The sequence below is a fragment of the Ixodes scapularis genome, unplaced genomic scaffold, assembly GCF_016920785.2.
Source record: "Ixodes scapularis isolate PalLabHiFi unplaced genomic scaffold, ASM1692078v2 PGA_scaffold2__306_contigs__length_199485367, whole genome shotgun sequence".
Taxonomy (NCBI): domain Eukaryota; kingdom Metazoa; phylum Arthropoda; class Arachnida; order Ixodida; family Ixodidae; genus Ixodes; species Ixodes scapularis.
Genome location: NW_024609857.1, coordinates 194,538,036 through 194,543,436, shown reverse-complemented (window position 1 = coordinate 194,543,436; position 5,401 = coordinate 194,538,036). Strand labels below are relative to the sequence as shown.

The window sequence follows — 5,401 nt, the reverse complement described above, 5'->3', positions numbered from 1 at the left end:
CAATTTTGGTAAAAAGGGAAATGGGAATTTTAACACGTTTGCAGGGAATTTTAAGGATTAACGACGGAATTCGGGAAAAGCTTTATAGGGAGCTAAACACACTAAGAAGTCCAGTGGTCCAAAAGTTTTAAAAAGAGAAAGAAAGTTGTGGTCCAGGAAAAGGGTGTCTGAACGACTCATTTTGAAGTAGGTTTAAGAAACTTCTACTTAACTTGAAGTACATTCTCCGCGTATGTACTTGTACATTATTTGAAGTCAATTTTTTCGGTACTCTCCGAGCAAAAGTACGACTTCCGACTTCAATACATTCTCGAAATCTGAGAGAAAAAAAGTGTATTGTTATGTAAAAACGCGCTATTGTTTTTCAAGATGTCATTTGATCATTTCCTTGAGTGAAATAATGGCGGCTATAAGACCGATGCAAGTAAGTGCCTTATAGGTTGACGGTGTTAAATAGTTTGTCAGCGAGAATGAGATGACTACTCCGTGGCCACTTTATTTTGGAAAATAGCTAATGCAGCCTCAATTACCCCCTTGAAAGATTATGTTAAAAAGTACTTGTAATTTACTTTGGAAGTACATGATATTTATAGTACTTTACCTGAAGTTAATTGCACCCGATGTACTTACTACTTGGAGTACATAACCTCTCATTTGCTTTGTACTTTACACCAAGTACTTTTTAGATGTACTTTACCAAACACTGCTAAATGTTATATTATTTAGTTAATAAAACTATAAACGGACCACCTTATCAAAAATCCAGTATCAATTTTCACTCATAAAACTGGAAATCTAACTGGAACTGTTTCTGGAAATCTGAAATCCCAGTTCCGTAACCCACATAGCGAAAAGTTATACTGGGTTTCTCGGTAGTGCAGTAACATTTTCTTCTCTTCAAACATTCGATTTCACGCAGGTTTTGTGGTAAAATGCACGCATAGTGGCCTGCATGACCACAGAAATAAGCTGATGCGAAAATAAAGGCATCAAATACAGGGAAACATGCGGGGATACTTCAAAAATTTGCAGGCAAAAAGTACCTTAAAAAGCGAATGAGAAATGGAATTCTTGGACATGGTATGGAACACCACTAGGCTGGTCTCGGACATTTCCATCTCGTCCATAACGGCACCCAACTCAGTGGTGTTCCGGGCCACAGCTCCGGTTAACCCGAGTCATGCTCGCGTATGTGGAGACGCAGGCGTCGGCACTGTGACCGAAACCTCCTGGCGCACCAAGGCGTCTGTCGGCGCATATGTCCCACCTGCCCACAGCGGAGGCAGGCAGGTGGTCGGCCCGGCACAGACACGAGGACGTCCACACCAAGAATGCAGAGCTGCTGTGGGATGCCGTTCACCGACACTCGGTCGTGAAGTAGGAGGTGCACAGTCCGTGTGCGTTGTCGACTCAAAGTACTCGTAGCCGGGCTTCCTCCATCTCTCCCTGACGACGCTCTTCACCTCGCCAAAGGAGGCGAAGGCCTTTGCAGTGGTGGTTCAGCCATTTTAGGTTTTGGAGCAATTTTTGGAGCAAGAAAACCCCAATTTTGGAGCAATTCGTATCACATAAACTCCCCTTTTGGAGCAGGGAAAAGCTCGTTTTGGAGCACCTCGGTATCAGGAAAACTAAACATTTTGGAGCAGCATGAACATAGAGCAGTTCTGTGCCATGTCTTTATTATTATATATATATATTACGGCTGCCCTTGTCAATCTTACCTCACCCCCATATATATATATATATATATATATATATATATATATATATATATATATATGTCTGTGTGTGTCACGAACATCTGAATTTCATATAGTGATTTCCAAAGAAAAGAACTCACCATAAGAAAACCATTTTATTTATGACGGACCATTCTTGCAGCTAAACCTTAAGTATGTAACAAAATATCACAGATGAAAACTATTATATTGCTTAATACTTCTTGCCTTTTGACTGTAGGCTGTATATCACAGGTGAAAAAAAAAATTGACTCAATGCTTTTTGCATTTCTTTTTCAGTTCGTCCAGCTCGCAAAGAGTGCGTGACAAAGTAGCATTGGCTTCAGCTAACATAGTTTGGCCACCTTCTACTTTTTCCAAGCTTTGGCACTTCAGTCATGCACCAATGGTCTCTTCCGCCGTCTTCAGCAACGCACGGCACGAGATCACCCTTTCCTCCAACTGCTTTTTAAGCGCTTGTCATGCGAGTTGTCAGCACCAACTTGTGCGCTGTCAGGCTTTTTTCTCTTCATGTCGGCCTCTCTGCTTCCAATTCTTTCCTCATACCGGGCTCTTGCTCTTTTGACGCTTCGCAGAAGGCCTGGTGACAGGGGCACCTTTGTGGCATCTCCATCATACCTCTGCAGGTAGGTCTTCACTTGCCGCAATCTGTTGATGCTCGCAATGCACAATGAGGCTCGGCCTTCAAGGAGATGCTTATTCTCACCGAATCCTCGCTTACAGTCCGCGTTGCCATGAGGTAGAGAGAGCAGCGCTTTTACTAGCCTTGACAACAGTGGGTACTTCTGCTGACCAGCTGCGCACTTTTGTTGAAATACTGTAGTCCAACGAGTGTCGATCCGTCCATCTTCCATCAACTGAAGGCTGTTAGCAGAGTCACATCTCAGCAGATGCCACTCATCGACCAGTGATGACACGTGGTCGCTCTCAAGCACTTGAGGCAACTGGGAAGCAAGGTATCGCAAGGATCGGACTTCTGACTCCACGTCGCTGGGCTGCAATCCCAAGAGAATTGTGTGCTGAAGGACTTTATTGTCAAGAGGCAGCTTCTGCAGGATGTCTTTCGAGCAAGCCAAGTAGAAGGCACGGGCCACAAGAAGTAACCGCTTCTTTTCACCTGGATCCCATTTCAGCATTGTCTGCTCAGTGTCCATACCCACTTCTGGTTTGGTTTTCCACAGGGTAGAGTCCTGCACATCGAGTTTCTTCAGTTCCTCCGCACTCTTGTCCACATAGGCTGCACTCCTCAAACAACGGCTGAGGATTCGCTGGACTAGAGACAGCAACTCCGCGTGGAGTATGTGTAGCAGGGGCTCTTGCTTCTGAAACAGTGTCTGAAACCGAGAAAAAAGCTCGGCACAGTTCTTCAAGAACAACACCTTGGCATAAAGGTCTTTCTTTGAAAATGCTGCAGCAAGCTTGCTGTGAAGATTCTGAGTGTCCACTCGCTGCTTTGTCATGCTTGCCTTGTGAAAGTATGACTTCAGCGCTTCGAATTGTTCTAGGACACGACACAGTGAATCTTGAAGTGTGAGCCAGCGATTGGAGACATGACGCAGAAACACACGAGAAGCAATCCCTAGAGCCTCCTGACATTCTCCGAGGGCTTCAGCACGAACAGCGCTTTTGAAGTAGTAGTAGACGTTTCGGACGACCTCCTCAACATCCGAGCCAAACGCATCGAGACCTTTTGCAAGAGCATTGTGGACTTTGTGAAGGTTGCAGTTCTTGATGTCAACCAAACTTGATGGCATATCCTTTTGGAGCTTGTTCCTCACGCTTTTCATGACGTTAGGCCCGTCACTGAAAAAACTAACAAGCCATCTCTTCGGTAGCTCAGTCAGCGAGTCTTCTACGCAGCCCACAATTACTTCCGCGGTGGCACGCCCGAGGTTGTACGATTGCACATGCTCAACGACAACCTGTTGCTGGCTGTTAGAAAAGTACCTAACAAGCACATCCAGTTGCTGCGTTCTTTGCTCTGGCTTTGGGGTTCCGTCGGTCACCACGGAAAAGAAAACATTTGGGTGGCACAGCTCACTTACAACTCTGGACTTGAAGTAAGGGCCGAGTCCATCGGACACGATGCGTGATAACTTGGGCCTGCTGCAGCTAAACTTCTTAGCAACCTCGCTGTCCGGGAACATACACTCGTACATTCCCGTAGCACTGTCTCCCCACGAGAAAGAGATAGACTTTGAGACAACGGACAAGCGAAAATTGATTCCGCTTTCCACACTTGGTCTTGGAGTGATGTGCCAGAAGCACCTTGTGAGAAATCCAATGCGGCTTGCACCAATTTGGGGGGCTGAAGGTTTCCGTCTTCATCTCTGCGCCTTGCAGCAGCTTCAACATGTTTCTTCAATGCTGCGTGACGTTTGATGGCAGCTACTCCAAAAAAAAAAGTACTCACGTTGGCCCATCTTCAAGAGGACTTAGTAGTGGCGATGCAGAAATGAACAGCCACAACGCCGCATATCAAAACGGTCGCCACAAAACAATAATGCGCAATAATGCCACTGGGCCGGAAACCTGAATTGGATTGTGATGGCTATGGTAACGGCTCTACCCTTTATATCGGGCGGCAGCTTGCGCCACCTAGCCTAGAAAATAAAACTCCCACCGGGTTGCCAGCCGAAAACGCCATTCTTCTAAAAAAGGATTCGTTCACGGACTGACTAGCCCGTTTTGGCGCAGTTTGGCGCGGTTTGGCGCAGTTTGGCGCAATTTGTGTCTTTAGGCGCAGCAAGGCGCAGGTAAAATAGAATTTCTCAAAATGCCGCAATTGGCGCAGCTGGACCACCCCTGCCTTTGTCACTTCTTCATCGGGGATGAATGGTGACAGCCAGTGCACCCGTATCTCCTTTTCGGTGAGGTTTGGGTCGATCGAGACGCACGTTCTTTCTTTTATTGTAATTTTCCCCTGGGTCGATGTGGCCTCCTTTGCTTCCACACTTTTAATTAAGCGTTAGTGGCCAGACGTGGTTATAACGGAAAGCCCCAATAGCAGTGACATTTTCTTTTCCCCCAGCATGCTTCAAACCTTCCTGGAAGTCGTCGATTCGGTAGGGCCTTGCATTAGGGTCGCAGTGAAGAAAAACCGTATTCGCGACGTGCTCACACGTTGGCAGGCGCGGCAGCAGCATCCTGTAGCTTCCTTCCGCGGCCGGGGCAGGCTGGCTGGCCTCAGCCGGCAGCGCCGCTCCATTCGCGTTCATTTTGCGGAGCTCACCCAGAATACGTCTGTCTCCCTCGAGAGTCGATAGACGGGAAGCGTCTATCGAGGGTGGTTCAAGTCACCAGGCTCGATCTAAAATGGACCGGGTCTGCGGCGGGTGGTGACCCAGACGACCAAGTTTAGTAGTGCGGTGTGTTTGGTGTTCGTATTGATAGATTGCGTAGGGAGCAGCGTATGAATAAACCCCCTTCATGTTTCAAAAGTAGCGCAAGGTGCGTCGATGCACGAGGCACGTGCAACGTGCAGCCCTTGGGAAGATCATGGCGGCACAGCGCAACACTGAGCTAGATTTCAGACGCCATGAATTTCCCAGAACTGGAGCGCGACACGTGCCTCGAGCATTTCTACACCAATGAATGGCGCCACTTTTCCGAGGATGGAGGGGCTTTACGTCTGAATGTGCAGCCGACCAGCGAAAGATTGC

The 5,401-nt window shown here is 47.2% G+C and overlaps 1 pseudogene; it reads right to left on the bottom strand.

Annotated features, from left to right (window-relative positions):
- Positions 1–1,967: 1,967 nt before the first annotated feature.
- LOC120838870 lies at positions 1,968–3,913 on the bottom strand (annotated as a pseudogene).
- Between the last annotated feature and the right edge of the window lie 1,488 nt (positions 3,914–5,401).